General features: G+C 48.6%; 1 protein-coding gene across 2 annotated transcripts in view; it reads right to left on the bottom strand.

The window, feature by feature from the left end:
* The window catches only part of CREB3 (cAMP responsive element binding protein 3), a 61,220-nt gene extending 49,163 nt beyond the window's left edge, over positions 1–12,057 (bottom strand). The window contains exon 1 of one of the 2 annotated variants that reach the window (XM_030192772.1): positions 11,954–12,057. The gene's annotated coding sequence lies outside the window, so the exon portion shown is untranslated. Of the gene's footprint in view, positions 1–5,916; positions 6,028–11,953 lie in introns of those variants that run through there. The other variant, XM_030192773.1, reaches the window with a different exon arrangement.
* Positions 12,058–19,595: the final 7,538 nt, after the last annotated feature.

The raw sequence follows: 19,595 nt of genomic DNA, 5'->3' as shown, positions 1-19,595 counted from the left end.
TAACTTAGCAGGGTTTAAAAAAAGTTTTGGATGGCTTCCTAAAGTAAAAGTCCATAGACCATTATTTAAACAGACTTGGGGAAAATCCACTGCTTATTTCAAGGATAAGCAGCATAAAATGTATTGTACTTTTTTGGGATCTTGCCAGGTACTTGTGTCCTGGATTGGCCACTGTTGGAAACAGGATACTGAGCTTGATGGACTTTCAGTCTGTCACTGTATGGCAATACTTATGTAAGTGTAAAGTGATGCATGTGAGAAAGAGGAACCCAACCCATAGTTACATGATGCAAGGTTCCACAATAGGAGTCACCGACCAGGAAAGGAATCTAGTTCTACGCTCAGTATACAGCAGAAGCAAAGAAAGCAAATAGAATGTTAGGCGTTATTAGGAAAGGAATGGAAAACAAAAATGAGGACATTATAATGCCTTTGTATCACTCCATGGTAAGACCGCACCTCGAATATTGTGTGCAGTTCTGGTCACTGCATCTCAAAAAAAGATGCAGTGGAATTAGAATAGGGCGATGAAAATGTTAAGTTCTGGTCACTAATGGTCCGTACCACTAATAACCAAAATAACAGAAGGAGTGGTAACCAAACAACTCACAAGTTATCTCGACAAGTTCTCAATACTGCATGATGCCCAATCAGGATTCCGTTCGAATCACAGCACAGAGACAGTATTAACTACCCTACTGACCAAATTTAAGCAACAGATCGCAACTGGCTCCAATATACTCCTCCTACAATTTGACATGTCAAGTGCCTTCGACATGGTTGACCACGGAATCCTATTACACATTCTTGAATATTTCGGCATCGGAGGCAATGTCCTAAATTGGTTCAAGGGGTTCTTAACCTCACGCTCATACCAAGTCACATCAAATTCAACCACATCTGCTGCATGGACACCTGAGTGCAGAGTACAGCAGGGATCTCCCCTCTCACCAACAATTTTCAACCTACTGATGACCCCACTAGCAAAACTTCTATCAAACCATAACCTTAACCCTTACATATATGCCGATGATGTAACGATATATATTCCTTTTAAACAAAATATCAATGAAATCTCTAACGAAATCAACCAAAGTTTACACATCATGAACACCTGGGCAGATGCATTCCGACTGAAATTGAACGCAGAAAAAACTCAATGCCTCATACTAACCTCCCAATACAATACAACAAAATATACTACTATCAACACACCTAAACTAAACTTGCCAATTTCAGAAAATTTAAAAATCCTTGGAGTAACAATCGACCACCACCTTACACTTGAGACTCACGCGAACAACACAACAAAAAAGATGTTCTTCTCCATGTGGAAGCTGAAAAGAATAAAACCATTCTTTCCAAGATCTGTCTTCCGCAACCTGGTACAATCACTCGTATTAAGCCATCTGGATTACTGCAACTCATTATACGCAGGCTGCAAAGAACAAATAATGAGAAAACTTCAGACAGCCCAGAATACAGCAGCCAGACTCATCTTCGGAAAACCAAAATACGAAAGCGCAGCACCATTACGCGAGAAACTACACTGGCTCCCACTCAGGAAACGTGTCACCTTTAAAATATGCACATTAGTGCACAAAATCATTCACGGTGAAGCCCCTGCATACATGTCTGACTTGGTAGACCTGCCACCCAGAAACACCAAAAAATCATCCAGAACTTTCCTCAACCTCCACTTCTCTAAGTGCAAAGGCATAAAGTATAAAGGACTACATGCATCAACCTTCTCCTACAAGAGCACGCAACTCTGGAACGCACTGCCACGCGGCCTGAGAGCGGTCTATGAGTTGACAGACTTCCACAAACGATTGAAGACCTATCTCTTTGACAAAACATACCGCAAGGATCAAAACATATAAATCCCATATACATCATAACAATGCCTCAAGATATTACCCCACGTACTCCACGTCCCCGTACTCTCTCCCATTCAATATCTACCCACAGATAAAAACTGTCTACCCCTTCGCTCACTTGCTATTATTCGATCAGTGTAGTAATTCCCCTACACCATATCCTTTAGTTTCTACGCCCCAAAGGCGACTGATCTGACTCTGTCTTCCTTAACTATTCACAATGTAACCCATAATCGTAATGTAAGAAACTGTATTTCCATCATTTACAATGTATTGTAAGCCACACTGAGCCCGCAAATAGGTGGGAAAATGTGGGATACAAATGCAATTAAATAAATAAATAAATTAAGGGGGATGGGACGACTTCCCCACAAAGAAAGGCTAAAACAACTAGGGCTCTTCAGTTTGGAGAAAGATAGCTGGGGGAGATATGATAGAGCTATATAAAATGAGTAGAATGGAATTGGTGGACATGAATCGCTTGTTTACCCTTTCCAAATATACTAGGACTAGGGGGCACGCCATAAAGGCACTAAGTAGTAAATTTAAAACAAACTGGAGAAAATATTTCTTCTCTCAGTGTGTAATTAAAAACTGGAATTCATTGTCAGAAAATGTGATAAAGCAGTTAGCTTAGCATGATTTAAAAAAAAGGTTTGGATAATTTCCTAAAAGAAAAGTCCATTAGCCATTATTAAGATGGATTTGGGAAAAATCCACTGCTTATTTCCAGGATAAGCAGCATAAAATGTTTTGGGATTTTGCCAGGTATCTGTGACCTGGATTGGCCACTGTTGGAAACAGGATGCTGGGCTTGAAGGACCTTTGGTCTGACCCAGTTTAGCAATACTTATGCAAGTTTAAAGTGATGCATATGGGAAAGAGAAACCCAACCCATAGTTACAATGTTGCAAGGTTCCACATTAGGAGTCACCGACCAGGAAAGGGATCTAGGTGTCATCATTGATGACATGTTGAAACCTTCTGCTCAGTATGCAGCAGCAGCTAAGAAAGCAAATAGAATGTTAGGTGTTATTAGGAAAGGAATGAAAAACAAAAATAAGGACGTTATAATGCCTTTGTTTCACTCCATGGTAAGACCACACCTTGAACACTGTGTGCAATTCTGGTCACTGCATCTCAAAAAAATACATAGTGGAATTAGAAAAGGGCAACGAAAATGATAAGAGAAATGGGTCGACTTTCTTATGAGGAAAGGCTAAAGCGGCTAGGGCTCTTCAGTTGGAGAAAAAACGGCCGGGGAGATATGATAGAGGTCAATAAAATAATGAGTAGAATGGAATGGGTGGACATTAATTGCTTGTTTACTCTTTCCAAATATGCTAGGACTAGGGAGCACACAATGAAGGTGCAAAGTAGTCAATTTAAAACAAATCGGAGAAAATATTTCTTCTCTCAATGTGTAATTCAAAACTGGAAGATCATGGTAAAAGTAGTTACCCTTCTCCACTACTGCCAACTCCAGACTTCGCGCCTTCTGTCTCGCTACACCCTATGCCTGGAATAAACTTCCTGAGCCCCTACGTCTTGACCCATCCTTGGCCACCTTTAAATCTAGACTGAAAGCCCACCTCTTTAACATTGTTTTGACTCATAACCACTTGTAACCTCCTCTCCTCCTTCCTGTACAAATTAATTGATTTGATTTCTTACTTTATTTTTTGTCTATTACATTGTAAGCTCTTTGAGCAGGGACTGTCTTCTATGTTTGTGCAGCGCTGCGTACGCCTTGTAGTGCTATAGAAATGCTAAATGCTATCAGAAGACCTCATCTCTGAAACACTTAAACGATTTGCTAAATCCTACTGCAAACTAGACAAATGCCCAAACAACCTCATGAAATCAGCTCCTCAACAATTTGTAATAGACCTAACGAACCACGTAAACTTCATGCTACAAAACGGACTCTTCCCAAAGGAAAAAGGAAAAATCTTACTCACCCCAATACCCAAAGATACAATGAAAAGCGCAAGCGAAATAACCAATTACAGACCAGTAGCATCCATACCACTAATAACCAAAATAACCGAAGGGATGGTAACAAAACAACTTACAAACTATTTAAACAAGTTCTCAATACTGCATGATGCCCAATCAGAATTCTGATCGAACCACAGCACAGAAACAGTACTAATCACCCTAATGACTAAATTCAAACAAATGATCGCAACCAGCAACAATATACTTCTCCTACAATTCGACATGTCAAGTGCCTTTGATATGGTTGACCACGGAATTCTATTGCACATACTTGAATACTTCGGCATCGGAGGAAATGTCCTAAACTGGTTCAAGGGGTTCCTAACCCTGCGTTCATATCAAGTCACATCAAACTCAACTACGTCCGCTTCATGGACACCTGAATGTGGAGTACCGCAAGGATCACCCCTCTCACCAACCATCTTCAACATAATGATGATCCCATTGGCAAAACTCCTATCAAATCATAACCTCAACCCATATATATACGCCGACGATGTAACAATATACATCCCTTTCAAACAAGATATCAAAGAAATATCCAACGAAATCAACCAAAGTCTACACATCATGAACACCTGGGCAGATGCATTTCGATTGAAACTAAACGCGGAAAAAACTCAATGCCTAATACTCACCTCCCAATACAACACGAATGAATTTACCACCTTAAACACACCAAAACTAAACCTTCCAATCTCAGAAACTTTAAAAATCCTTGGAGTCACTATCGATCGCCATCTAACACTTGAAACCCATGCAAACAACACAACCAAAAAGATGTTCTGAATGTGGAAACTGAAAAGAATAAGACCATTCTTCCCAAGATCCGTCTTCCGCAACCTAGTGCAATCCCTCATACTCAGCCATCTGGATTACTGCAATTCACTATACGCAGGTTGTAAAGAGCAAATACTGAGGAGACTTCAAACAGCCCAGAACACAGCAGCCAGACTCATCTTCGGAAAACCAAAATACAAAAGTGCAAAACCCTTACGAGAGAAGCTACACTGGCTCCCACTTAAGGAACGCATTACTTTTAAAGTATGCACATTAGTCCACAAAATTATTCACGGTGAAGCTCCAGCCTACATGTCTGACTTAATAGACCTACCACCCAGGAACGCTAAAAGATCATCTCGAACTTTCCTTAACCTCCACTTTCCTAATTGCAAAGGCATAAAATACAAGGCGCTGCACGCATCAACTTTTTCTTACATAAGCATGCAATTCTGGAATATACTACCACGCAACTTGAAAACAATCCACGAACTAACCAACTTCTGCAAACTACTGAAGACTCATCTCTTTGATAAAATTTACTGTAAGGATCAAAACACATGAAGTCCACACTCAGTGTTACAGAAATAAACCAATACATTCTTTTCTGAACTCTCATCCCCCGTAATTTTATCACACTTAAACCTTCACTCACAGAAAATGTTATACCGAATGTTCTTTTGCTAAGGTTCAATTACCCTATTAATTTCCCGTTGTCTCTTTCCATTGTTCTTTTCCTTGTCCTATTCCCTAACGATACTTTGACTTTGTCTTCGCTTAACTTCTCACAATGTAATCCATAACTGATTTGTAACAAATCGTATCTCCATTATTTACAATGTATTGTAAGCCACACTGAGCCCGCAAATAGGTGGGAAAATGTGGGATACAAATGCAATAAAATAAATAAATAAATAGTAGTAGTAGTAGTTGCGAAAAGAGAAGTCCATAAGCCATTATTAAGATGGATTTGGGGAAAATCCACAGCTTATTTCCAGGATAAGCAACGTAAAATCTGTTTTAGTGTTTTGGGATTTTGCCAGGTATTTGACCTGGATTGGCTACTGCTGGATAGAGGATACTGGGCTCGATGGAGATTCAATCTGTCTTATGCAGCACTTGATACTCTGTCTTACACCGGACACGGTGGGCCGGGCACTTCTTTTCGGAGATCCTGTGAAGGGGGGGGGGGGGGGGTCCACTATGTAAAAAGGGTCAAGAGTGAGACCAAAGTCTATGGAGCCCAACATCTTACCCCCAGCCATGGCCAGTCCAGTTGCCAAGATCCCTTTGGACTATTTTCTCTTTAACCTTGCAGTAGCAGCTGTGCCTCAGCCTTCAGCACCGGATCTATACCTGGGGAGGTGTGGGAGTGACAGGCAGAAGAAGGGGAGCAGGTGGATAGGTCTTTCAGAGGGAGGAGGGGGATGGGGGGTGGAGTGAGTGGGAGGGTGGGTAGAGTGGGGGGTGGAGTGGGAGGAGACGAAGAGAGTGGGGGAGGGGGGGTCCACTATGTAAAAAGGGTCACGAGTGAGACCAAAGTCTATGGAGCCCAACATCTTACCCCCAGCCATGGCCAGTCCAGTTGCCAAGATCCCTTTGGACTATTTTCTCTTTAACCTTGCAGTAGCAGCTGTGCCTCAGCCTTCAGCACCGGATCTATACCTGGGGAGGTGTGGGAGTGAACGGCAGAAGAAGGGGAGCAGGTGGATAGGTCTTTCAGAGGGAGGGGGGGGGAGAGGAGGGGGATAGGGGGGTGGAGTGAGTGGGAGGGTGGGTAGAGTGGGGGGTGGAGTGGGAGGAGACAAAGAGAGTGGGGGAGGGGGGGTCCACTATGTAAAAAGGGTCAAGAGTGAGACCAAAGTCTATGGAGCCCAACATCTTACCCCCAGCCATGGCCAGTCCAGTTGCCAAGATCCCTTTGGACTATTTTCTCTTTAACCTTGCAGTAGCAGCTGTGCCTCAGCCTTCAGCACCGGATCTATACCTGGGGAGGTGTGGGAGTGAACGGCAGAAGAAGGGGAGCAGGTGGATAGGTCTTTCAGAGGGAGGGGGGGGAGAGGAGGGGGATAGGGGGGTGGAGTGAGTGGGAGGGTGGGTAGAGTGGGGGGTGGAGTGGGAGGAGACGAAGAGAGTGGGGGAGGGGGGGTCCACTATGTAAAAAGGGTCAAGAGTGAGACCAAAGTCTATGGAGCCCAACATCTTACCCCCAGCCATGGCCAGTCCAGTTGCCAAGATCCCTTTGGACTATTTTCTCTTTAACCTTGCAGTAGCAGCTGTGCCTCAGCCTTCAGCACCGGATCTATACCTGGGGAGGTGTGGGAGTGACAGGCAGAAGAAGGGGAGCAGGTGGATAGGTCTTTCAGAGGGAGGAGGGGGATAGGGGGTGGAGTGAGTGGGAGGGTGGGTAGAGTGGGGGGTGGAGTGGGAGGATACGAAGAGAGTGGGGGAGGGGGGGTCCACTATGTAAAAAGGGTCAAGAGTGAGACCAAAGTCTATGGAGCCCAACATCTTACCCCCAGCCATGGCCAGTCCAGTTGCCAAGATCCCTTTGGACTATTTTCTCTTTAACCTTGCAGTAGCAGCTGTGCCTCAGCCTTCAGCACCGGATCTATACCTGGGGAGGTGTGGGAGTGACAGGCAGAAGAAGGGGAGCAGGTGGATAGGTCTTTCAGAGGGAGGGGGGGGGAGAGGAGGGGGATAGGGGGGTGGAGTGAGTGGGAGGGAGGGTGGGTAGAGTGGGGGGTGGAGTGGGAGGAGACGAAGAGAGTGGGGGAGGGGGGTCCACTATGTAAAAAGGGTCAAGAGTGAGACCAAAGTCTATGGAGCCCAACATCTTACCCCCAGCCATGGCCAGTCCAGTTGCCAAGATCCCTTTGGACTATTTTCTCTTTAACCTTGCAGTAGCAGCTGTGCCTCAGCCTTCAGCACCGGATCTATACCTGGGGAGGTGTGGGAGTGAACGGCAGAAGAAGGGGAGCAGGTGGATAGGTCTTTCAGAGGGAGGGGGGGGAGAGGAGGGGGATAGGGGGGTGGAGTGAGTGGGAGGGAGGGTGGGTAGAGTGGGGGGTGGAGTGGGAGGAGACGAAGAGAGTGGGGGAGGGGGGGTCCACTATGTAAAAAGGGTCAAGAGTGAGACCAAAGTCTATGGAGCCCAACATCTTACCCCCAGCCATGGCCAGTCCAGTTGCCAAGATCCCTTTGGACTATTTTCTCTTTAACCTTGCAGTAGCAGCTGTGCCTCAGCCTTCAGCACCGGATCTATACCTGGGGAGGTGTGGGAGTGACAGGCAGAAGAAGGGGAGCAGGTGGATAGGTCTTTCAGAGGGAGGAGGGGGATAGGGGGTGGAGTGAGTGGGAGGGTGGGTAGAGTGGGGGGTGGAGTGGGAGGATACGAAGAGAGTGGGGGAGGGGGGGTCCACTATGTAAAAAGGGTCAAGAGTGAGACCAAAGTCTATGGAGCCCAACATCTTACCCCCAGCCATGGCCAGTCCAGTTGCCAAGATCCCTTTGGACTATTTTCTCTTTAACCTTGCAGTAGCAGCTGTGCCTCAGCCTTCAGCACCGGATCTATACCTGGGGAGGTGTGGGAGTGACAGGCAGAAGAAGGGGAGCAGGTGGATAGGTCTTTCAGAGGGAGGGGGGGGGGAGAGGAGGGGGGTAGGGGGGTGGAGTGAGTGGGAGGGGGGGTGGGTAGAGTGGGGGGTGGAGTGGGAGGAGACGAAGAGAGTGGGGGAGGGGGGGTCCACTATGTAAAAAGGGTCAAGAGTGAGACCAAAGTCTATGGAGCCCAACATCTTACCCCCAGCCATGGCCAGTCCAGTTGCCAAGATCCCTTTGGACTATTTTCTCTTTAACCTTGCAGTAGCAGCTGTGCCTCAGCCTTCAGCACCGGATCAATACCTGGGGAGGTGTGGGAGTGACAGGCAGAAGAAGGGGAGCAGGTGGATAGGTCTTTCAGAGGGAGGGGGGGGAGAGGAGGGGGATAGGGGGGTGGAGTGAGTGGGAGGTGGAGTGGGAGGAGACGAAGAGAGTGGGGGAGGGGGGGGTCCACTATGTAAAAAGGGTCAAGAGTGAGACCAAAGTCTATGGAGCCCAACATCTTACCCCCAGCCATGGCCAGTCCAGTTGCCAAGATCCCTTTGGACTATTTTCTCTTTAACCTTGCAGTAGCAGCTGTGCCTCAGCCTTCAGCACCGGATCTATACCTGGGGAGGTGTGGGAGTGAACGGCAGAAGAAGGGGAGCAGGTGGATAGGTCTTTCAGAGGGAGGAGGGGGATAGGGGGGGGTGGAGTGAGTGGGAGGGTGGGTAGAGTGGGGGGTGGAGTGGGAGGAGACGAAGAGAGTGGGGGAGGGGGGGTCCACTATGTAAAAAGGGTCACGAGTGAGACCAAAGTCTATGGAGCCCAACATCTTACCCCCAGCCATGGCCAGTCCAGTTGCCAAGATCCCTTTGGACTATTTTCTCTTTAACCTTGCAGTAGCAGCTGTGCCTCAGCCTTCAGCACCGGATCAATACCTGGGGAGGTGTGGGAGTGACAGGCAGAAGAAGGGGAGCAGGTGGATAGGTCTTTCAGAGGGAGGGGGGGGGGAGAGGAGGGGGATAGGGGGGTGGAGTGAGTGGGAGGGAGGGTGGGTAGAGTGGGGGGTGGAGTGGGAGGAGACGAAGAGAGTGGGGGAGGGGGGTCCACTATGTAAAAAGGGTCAAGAGTGAGACCAAAGTCTATGGAGCCCAACATCTTACCCCCAGCCATGGCCAGTCCAGTTGCCAAGATCCCTTTGGACTATTTTCTCTTTAACCTTGCAGTAGCAGCTGTGCCTCAGCCTTCAGCACCGGATCAATACCTGGGGAGGTGTGGGAGTGACAGGCAGAAGAAGGGGAGCAGGTGGATAGGTCTTTCAGAGGGAGGGGGGGGAGAGGAGGGGGATAGGGGGGTGGAGTGAGTGGGAGGTGGAGTGGGAGGAGACGAAGAGAGTGGGGGAGGGGGGGTCCACTATGTAAAAAGGGTCAAGAGTGAGACCAAAGTCTATGGAGCCCAACATCTTACCCCCAGCCATGGCCAGTCCAGTTGCCAAGATCCCTTTGGACTATTTTCTCTTTAACCTTGCAGTAGCAGCTGTGCCTCAGCCTTCAGCACCGGATCTATACCTGGGGAGGTGTGGGAGTGAACGGCAGAAGAAGGGGAGCAGGTGGATAGGTCTTTCAGAGGGAGGAGGGGGATAGGGGGGGGTGGAGTGAGTGGGAGGGTGGGTAGAGTGGGGGGTGGAGTGGGAGGAGACGAAGAGAGTGGGGGAGGGGGGGGTCCACTATGTAAAAAGGGTCACGAGTGAGACCAAAGTCTATGGAGCCCAACATCTTACCCCCAGCCATGGCCAGTCCAGTTGCCAAGATCCCTTTGGACTATTTTCTCTTTAACCTTGCAGTAGCAGCTGTGCCTCAGCCTTCAGCACCGGATCTATACCTGGGGAGGTGTGGGAGTGACAGGCAGAAGAAGGGGAGCAGGTGGATAGGTCTTTCAGAGGGAGGAGGGGGATAGGGGGGGTGGAGTGAGTGGGAGGGTGGGTAGAGTGGGGGGTGGAGTGGGAGGAGACGAAGAGAGTGGGGGAGGGGGGGTCCACTATGTAAAAAGGGTCACGAGTGAGACCAAAGTCTATGGAGCCCAACATCTTACCCCCAGCCATGGCCAGTCCAGTTGCCAAGATCCCTTTGGACTATTTTCTCTTTAACCTTGCAGTAGCAGCTGTGCCTCAGCCTTCAGCACCGGATCTATACCTGGGGAGGTGTGGGAGTGAACGGCAGAAGAAGGGGAGCAGGTGGATAGGTCTTTCAGAGGGAGGGGGGGGAGAGGAGGGGGATAGGGGGGTGGAGTGAGTGGGAGGGTGGGTAGAGTGGGGGGTGGAGTGGGAGGAGACGAAGAGAGTGGGGGAGGGGGGTCCACTATGTAAAAAGGGTCAAGAGTGAGACCAAAGTCTATGGAGCCCAACATCTTACCCCCAGCCATGGCCAGTCCAGTTGCCAAGATCCCTTTGGACTATTTTCTCTTTAACCTTGCAGTAGCAGCTGTGCCTCAGCCTTCAGCACCGGATCAATACCTGGGGAGGTGTGGGAGTGACAGGCAGAAGAAGGGGAGCAGGTGGATAGGTCTTTCAGAGGGAGGGGGGGGAGAGGAGGGGGATAGGGGGGTGGAGTGAGTGGGAGGTGGAGTGGGAGGAGACGAAGAGAGTGGGGGAGGGGGGGTCCACTATGTAAAAAGGGTCAAGAGTGAGACCAAAGTCTATGGAGCCCAACATCTTACCCCCAGCCATGGCCAGTCCAGTTGCCAAGATCCCTTTGGACTATTTTCTCTTTAACCTTGCAGTAGCAGCTGTGCCTCAGCCTTCAGCACCGGATCTATACCTGGGGAGGTGTGGGAGTGAACGGCAGAAGAAGGGGAGCAGGTGGATAGGTCTTTCAGAGGGAGGAGGGGGATAGGGGGGGGTGGAGTGAGTGGGAGGGTGGGTAGAGTGGGGGGTGGAGTGGGAGGAGATGAAGAGAGTGGGGGAGGGGGGGTCCACTATGTAAAAAGGGTCACGAGTGAGACCAAAGTCTATGGAGCCCAACATCTTACCCCCAGCCATGGCCAGTCCAGTTGCCAAGATCCCTTTGGACTATTTTCTCTTTAACCTTGCAGTAGCAGCTGTGCCTCAGCCTTCAGCACCGGATCTATACCTGGGGAGGTGTGGGAGTGACAGGCAGAAGAAGGGGAGCAGGTGGATAGGTCTTTCAGAGGGAGGAGGGGGATAGGGGGGGGGGGAGTGAGTGGGAGGGTGGGTAGAGTGGGGGGTGGAGTGGGAGGAGACGAAGAGAGTGGGGGAGGGGGGGTCCACTATGTAAAAAGGGTCACGAGTGAGACCAAAGTCTATGGAGCCCAACATCTTACCCCCAGCCATGGCCAGTCCAGTTGCCAAGATCCCTTTGGACTATTTTCTCTTTAACCTTGCAGTAGCAGCTGTGCCTCAGCCTTCAGCACCGGATCTATACCTGGGGAGGTGTGGGAGTGAACGGCAGAAGAAGGGGAGCAGGTGGATAGGTCTTTCAGAGGGAGGGGGGGGAGAGGAGGGGGATAGGGGGGTGGAGTGAGTGGGAGGGAGGGTGGGTAGAGTGGGGGGTGGAGTGGGAGGAGACGAAGAGAGTGGGGGAGGGGGGGTTACAGGCCTCAGGCCAACGCCCACTCGTTTGTTAAACCCCCCCCCCCGGAACCCCCAGTGAGAGGACACCCCCCCCCCCGCCCAATCCAGCCCGTTGTCTCACCTCCAGGACTCCTCTGACTGGGTTCGGGCTCCTTCTCTCCCGGTACCGGCGCTTTTCCACCTCTCACTCGTCTCCTTCTGACTCACTTCCCGTTCCAACACAACACAAATGACGTCATCAGCCCTCCACCCGGAGCATCACGGGAAATGTTGGGCGGCGGCATGACGTCACGACGTCGAAGCCACTTAGCGATGTCTCTGTCTCCACTCCCTCGCGCAGGCGTCATCTCTACTAGTACACTCGAAACCAAGCGAACCTGCTACGAGCTGCTGCTGCATCCTGGTTCTCGTTCTTGTTTTGTTGTAGCATTTCTATTTAATCTCACTTATATTTTCAAACATGGCAGCTTGTGCAGCATGTACGGATGTACACACAGAAAGTATGATAACAGAATAACTTTTCATGAGTAGAGTAGTCGTTTGTTTATAAATCGTAATCGGTGTGTCATTTGGAGGGGCTGGATACACGGACACCTTAGCATTATTATTATTAGCATTTGTATAGCGCTACCAGACGCAGCGCTGAACACCTGACACAGAGAGACAGTCCCTGGTCGATAGAGCTTACAATCTATATATATTCATGCAGAGATTTTTTTTCTCCTGCAAAAAGGGCCACTAAAACACACACCATTTTATGACAATCAGGTGCTCAACATTCAGAGTTGCTACCTATTTATTTACTTATTCATTACATTTATATCCCACATTAAACATGAATTAGGTTCAAACCAGAGAGCATTTTTATTTTATTTAATCATTTATTTATAATTTTTCATTTTACAAGGGTCACTTGCAAACAGTAATACAGAGATGACTGCACATTAATGCAATATAGGAAGAAAACAATCCCAACTAGATAAATGGATTATATACAATCTTTCTCTTTCTTAGACCACAAAATAAATAGGGAGAGTGAAACAAGACAAGGAGATCAATTAAACAACCTGATTATCCCCAGTTATTATTTATCTGAATCATTATTCCACATTGATCGTCCAGTTGGCTTCTTCAAACCCAAGACGGTATATAGTCAATTAATTTTGTTGGAAACATACTTATTGTCCAATATCAGTGGAAATAATACACCCGATTTCATTTTTTCTCTTTTAAAACCAGAAATTAATTAACAATACAAACACTTGCGTCTCTAATTCAATTCCCACTGATTAAGGTAATCCCAGTTTCACAGGCTTCACTCCTTTTGAATTAATATACTAAGAGGAATCATTTCAGAGGAAAAAAAACTTTAGGAGTCATACCTGGAACTCTGGGAAAACAACAATCTCGATATTAATCATCTGTACTAATATTTGTTTTGTTCAAATTTTTCTGGTATATTAACATTTTCAAAATCTTAACCATTTCCTATTCCTGTAGAACTTCATTTGCTGTATCAATTTTTCATTCTCAAAGGATTCGATTCAATTATCCATGTGGCTCACTAATCAAACCTATAAATGGCAAGTGACCGACTCACCTGCAAATGCGCAGTAGAGACTTCCCTCTCTGTCCCGCCCCCGCGTCAAGACGTGATGACGGGAGGAGGGGGGCGGGACAGAGAGGGAAACTGCGCTGAAGGGAACCGCTGACGTCGCTACCCGCTCCCCCCCCCCAAGGTAGCCACTACCGCCCCCCCCCCCGGAGTCGCCACCACCCCCCCCTTCACCCGGCCCGGGCCCTCTCTTCATTATTCAACTTACAGCAGCGCCGAAACAGCAGCAAGCAGCAGCTCCCATTGGCCTTCATTCACTGCCTGTGCCCCGCCCTCGCCGACGTGACGTCACACGAGGGCGAGGCACAGGCAGTGAAGGAAGGCCAATGGGAGCTGCTGCTTGCTGCTGTTTCGGCGCTGCTGTAAGTTGAATAACGAAGAGAGGGCCCGGGCCGGGTGAAGGGGGGGGTGGTGGCGACTCCGGCGTGGGGGGGGGCGGTAGCGGCTACCTTGGGGGGGGAGGGGAGGGGACATGGGAGGTCTCAGAAGGAGGGGGGCCTTGGAACTGGGAGGGCTGGACTGAAGGGGGCCTTCCAGCTGGCTGGGAAGAAGGGGGGGCCTTGGAACTGGGAGGGAGGGAGGGAGGGAAGGAAGGGGGCCTTGGGAGCTGGGGGGGCCTTGGGAGCTGGGGGGGCCTGGGGCCTTGGAACTGGGAGGGAGGGAGGGAGGGCCGGGGGCCTTGGGAGCTGGGGGGAGGGCCTGGGGCCTTGGAACTGGGAGGGAGGGCGGGCAGGCAGGGGGCCTTGCAGCTGGGAAGGGGGGAGGACTGGAGCCTTGGAGCTGGGAGGGAGGGCAGGGGGCCCCTTACAGTTGTGAGGGAGAGCAGGGGGCCTTGGAACTGGGAGGGAGGGAAGGGGGCCTTGGGAGCTGGGGGGGAGGGCCTGGGGCCTTGGAACTGGGAGGGAGGGAGGGAGGACAGGGGGCCTTGCAGCTGGGAAGGGGGGAGGACTGGAGCCTTGGAGCTGGGAGGGAGGGACAGAGGGGGCCTTGGAGCTGGCAGGGAAGGAGGATGGCAGGGGGCTTTGCAGCTGCAACGGGAGGGGGGCCTTGGGGAAAAAAACATTCCAATACCCGCCCGTTTTTACGGGCTTAACGGCTAGTAAGATTATATCTGAAGCAAAATTATTTACTACCACCGTTAGGTCCTGGAGTGCCTTCCAGATGATATTCAATGTAACCTCCACGGGAGCCAAAAACTCCAAGCTGATAGCTCTTATGGGTTTAGGAGTGGCACCGCCGACATGGGTTCAGCTGTAAACAACTCCTAACTCACTCCTCCACTCCTTTGGACATGGTGGTTAAATGACTCGGGAGCGATTAAGTTGTTTCCAGGTCCAAGAGCATCGACGCTCCTTCGCCAACACTAATCAGGACTCATCAACCCAGTCATCTGTGGGCAGCTCGTCGCGAGTGGTCCCACACTTGCTGCACAGGGGACAAAACGCTGGTCATCGGCGGCTGACCCCCCCATTGTCCCCTTCCTCTCAGTTAAGGTAACTGCAAATGCAGAGAGGAAATTTCAAGTAAACAGAGAACTTCAGAGGGCAGCTGGGCCATTGAGCCAGTGGCGTAGCCACAGGTGGGCCTGGGTGGGCCGGGGCCCACCCACTTAGGGCTCAGGCCCACCCAACAGTAGCACATGTTTAGCAGTAGCTGATGGGGATTCCAAGCTCTACCAGCTGAAGACTTCCCCCTGATGGTATTGAAAATGGTTTGCTCCACGTTACTGGCACCTGCAAATGCTCTGTTTTCAGCGCATGCCTGCTGCAGACTGCCATGGTGGCGAGAAGCATTTTCCCACCAGCTTAGATATTTTTGGGGGGAGGGGAGAACACTTGGTGCCCACCCACTTCTTGCCTAGGCCCACCCAAAATCTGCTGTCTGGCTACGTTGAGCGTACGAGCTTCAGGTCACCATCTTTCCACTCTCCCTAATTTGGGACACTTTGGTTTCTCCTCAGAGGCCTGTCTGATATGGGTAACCCTTCAGCATAGCCCTCTGAGTCATTGAAACACGGAAGCCCCTCCACCACTACAAGGTGGTGTCCCTTCGGAGGGGACCAGGGAGCATTTTAAGTCTTTTTTTCTCCCGTGCCTACATCAAAAGAGAAAGATGGCATGTGGAAATGTGCTCCTTTTGTTTTGTGGATTGCATAGCTATATTATGAAAATGCGCTTGCCGTTTCAGCCTTTCATAGGTACTACTACTACTTATCATTTCTATAGCGCTACTAGACGTACGCAGCGCTGTACACTTGAACATGAAGAGACAGTCCCTGCTCAACAGAGCTTACAATCTAATTAGGACAGACAAACAGGACAAACAAGAGATAAGGGAATATTAAAGTGAGGATGATAAAATAAGGGTTCTGAACAAGTGAATAAGGGTAAGGAGTTAAAAGCAGCATCAAAAAGGTGGGCTGTTAGCTTAGATTTGAAGACGGCCAGAGATGGAGCTTGACGTACCGGCTCAGGAAGTTTATTCCAGGCATATGGTGCAGCAAGATAAAAGGAACGGAGTCTGGAGTTAGCGGTGGAGGAGAAGGGTGCAGATAAGAGAGATTTACCCAGTGAACAGAGTTCCCGGGGAGGAATGTAGGGAGAGATGAGAGTGGAGAGGTACTGAGGAGCTGCAGAGTGAATGCACTTATAGGTCAATAAGAGGAGTTTGAACTGTATGCGGAAACGGATAGGAAGCCAGTGAAGTGACTTGAGGAGAGGGCTAATATGAGCATAATGACACTGGCAGAATATTAGTCATGCAGCGGAATTTTGAACAGATTGAAGAGAAGAGAGATGGCTAAGTGGGAGACCTGTGAGAAGCAAGTTGCAATAGTCTAAGCGAGAGGTGATAAGAGTATGGATGAGGGTTCTGGTAGTGTGCTCAGAAAGGAAAGGACAAATTTTGCTGATATTATAGAGAAAGAAATGACAGGTTTTAGCAGTCTGCTGAATATGTGCAGAGAGGGAGGCGTCGAAGATGATCCCAAGGTTACGAGCTGATGAGACAGGAAGGATAAGAGTGTTATCCACAGAAATAGAGAATGGGGGAGGAGGAGAGGTTGATTTAGGGAGAAAGATGAGAAGCTCAGTCTTGGTCATGTTTAGTTTCAGTTGGCGCTGAGACATCCAGGCAGCAATGTCAGACAGGCAGGCTGATACTTTGGCCTGGATTCCTGCTGAGATTTCTGGTGTGGAGAGGTAGATCTGGGAGTCATCAGCGTAAAGATGATAATGAAAACCATGGGATGAGATCAGAGTACCAAGGGAAGAAGTATAGATGGAGAAAAGAAGAGGTCCCAGGACAGATCCCTGAGGTACACCAACTGACAGTGGGATAGAAGTAGAGGAGGATCCACTAGAGTATACACTAAAGGTATGCTGGGAGAGAATAGAAGAAAACCAGGAAAGAACAGAGCCCTGAAATCCAAGTGAGGACAGCGTATCAAGGCGTAGGCTGTGATCAACAGTGTCAAAAGCAGCAGATAGATCGAGAAGGATGAGGATAGAATAGAGACCTTTGGATCTGGCTAGGAACAGATCATTGGAGACTTTAGCAAGCGCTGTTTCAGTTGAATGAAGGGGGCGAAAGCCAGATTGAAGTGGATCAAGAATAGCTTGAGATGAAAGAAAGTCAAGGCAACGGCGATGAACAGCACGTTCAAGTATCTTGGATAGGAAAGGGAGGAGGGAGATGGGGTGATAGTTGGAAGGACAGGTAGGGTCCAATGAAGGTTTTTTAAGGAGTGGTGTGAGTACAGCATATTTGAAGGCATCAGGAACAGTCGCAATGGAAAGTGAAAGATTGAGGATATGACAGATAAAAGGGATGGCAGTAGGAGAGATAGTGTTAAGTAGACGAGTGGGAATAGGATCAGAGGAACAGGCAGTTAGTTTCGAGGAGGAAAGAAGATGTGTAGTTTCCTCTTCAGTGATTTCAGAAAAGGAGGCAGGGGTTGGAGGGTTGAGAGAATGGACTAAGGGAAGGAGAGGTGGAGGTGACCTGGCTGAGAATTCAAGTTTAATCTTGTGAACCTTATCATGAAAGAACTCAGCCAGAGTCTGGGGGAAAAGTGAAGGGGGGGTTGGAGGTGAAGGCACTTTGAGGAGAGTTCAGTGTGGCAAAGAGACATTGAGGGTTTGAGCCAAGAGAATTTGTCAACTGGATGTAATAGTCCTGTTTGGCAAGTAAAAGAGCAGACTGGAAGGAGGTCAGCAAGAATTTGAAATGTATGAAGTCAGCATGGGCACGGGATTTCAGCCAAAGGCGTTCTGCAGAGCGGGCACAGGAACGTAGGTAGCGGATTCTAGAGGTCAGCCAAGGCTGGGGTTTGGTACGTTTTACAGAAAGGGGAATGGGAGGAGCGAGAGTATCCAGAGCAGAGGACAGAATAGTATTATAGGAAGAGACAGCCTCATTGACAGACTTGGATAACATAGTGGTAGAGAGGAGATTTAAACATTGGAGGACAGAGTAGAAGGGTCAATAGCCTGAAGATTCCTAAATGTATTGGTTAAGATTGGACGGGACTGGGGAGGAGGGTGTTTAAGTGTGAAAATTATCAAATGATGGTCAAAGAGGGGAAGAGTTGAGGCACAGAAACTGGAGAGTGAGCAGTTTGAGAAGAAGATAAGATCAAGACAATGGCCATTCTGGTGAGTGGGGCCAGTGGAGCACAGTTGAAGATTGAAAGAGGATGTTAAAGCAAGGAACTGCGAAGCATAAGAGTCAGAGGGATCATTATAAATGATTTAGAGATGGGAGTAACTAGCGAGGTAATTAAATTTGCTGATGACACAAAGTTATTCAAAGTTGTTAACTCGCGACAGGATTGTGAAAAATTACAGAAGGACCTTACGAGACTGGGAGACTGGGCAGCTAAATGGCAGATGATGTTTAATGTGAGCAAGTGCAAAGTGATGCATGTGGGAAAAAAGAACCCGAATTATAGCTACGTCATGCAAGGTTCCATGTTAGGAGTTACGGACCAAGAAAGGGATTTGTGTGTCGTCGTCGATAATACACTGAAACCTTCTGCTCCGTGTGCTGCTGCGGCTAGGAAAGCGAATAGAATGTTGGGTATTATTAGGAAAGGTATGGAAAACAGGTGTGAGGATGTTATAATGCCATTGTATCGCTCCATGGTGTGACCGCACCTTGAGTACTGTGTTCAATTCTGGTCGCCGCATCTCAAGAAAGATATAGTAGAATTGGAAAAGGTGCAGCGAAGGGCGACTAAAATGATAGCGGGGATGGGACGACTTCCCTATGAAGAAAGACTAAGGAGGCTAGGGCTTTTCAGCTTGGAGAAGAGACGGCTGAGGGGAGACATGATAGAGGTATATAAAATAATGAGTGGAGTGGAACAGGTGGATGTGAAGCGTCTGTTCACGCTTTCCAAAAATACTAGGACTAGGGGGCATGCGATGAAACTACAGTGTAGTAAATTTAAAAAACATCGGAGAAAATTTTTCTTCACCCAACGCGTAATTAAACTCTGGAATTCGTTGCCGGAGAGTGTGGTGAAGGCGGTTAGCTTGGCAGAGTTTAAAAGGAGGTTAGACGGTTTCCTAAAGGACAAGTCCATAAACCGCTACTAAATGGACTTGGGAAAAATCCACAATTCCGGGAATAACATGTATTGAATGTTTGCACGTTTGGGAAGCTTGCCAGGTGCCCTTGGCCTGGATTGGCCTCTGTTTTGGACAGGATGCTGGGCTCGATGGACTCTTGGTCTTTTCCCAGTGTGGCATTACTTATTAGCATGAATGTTAAAATCCCCAAGAATGAGGGAAGGAGATGAAGGTTCAAGAAAGAAGGAAAGCCAAGCAGTGAGACTGAGGTAAAAGAAGAGGTTGAAATCTACAAGAGGGTGAAAGTAACAGCTCGACACAATAATAGATCCTTGGGGAAAAATTCAGACACTATGTTTCTAGACATTTAAACTAGAGAGTGGGGGCGACAAAAGGAAACAAGGGATTTCTGAAAGTTACCCCCGGAATAAACATGATGGCAGAGGGAAAGGTCATGTAAATATAAAAAAACACCCAAACTCACTAAGCACATGGAAAGCTATTTTTTCACGGAGAGAGTAGTGGATGCTTGGAATGCCCACCCGCGGGAGGTGGTGGAAATGAAAACGGTAACG

Source organism: Microcaecilia unicolor, chromosome 2 (genome assembly GCF_901765095.1).
Source record: "Microcaecilia unicolor chromosome 2, aMicUni1.1, whole genome shotgun sequence".
Lineage (NCBI taxonomy): Eukaryota > Metazoa > Chordata > Amphibia > Gymnophiona > Siphonopidae > Microcaecilia > Microcaecilia unicolor.
This window is presented reverse-complemented; position numbering and strand designations above follow the sequence as displayed.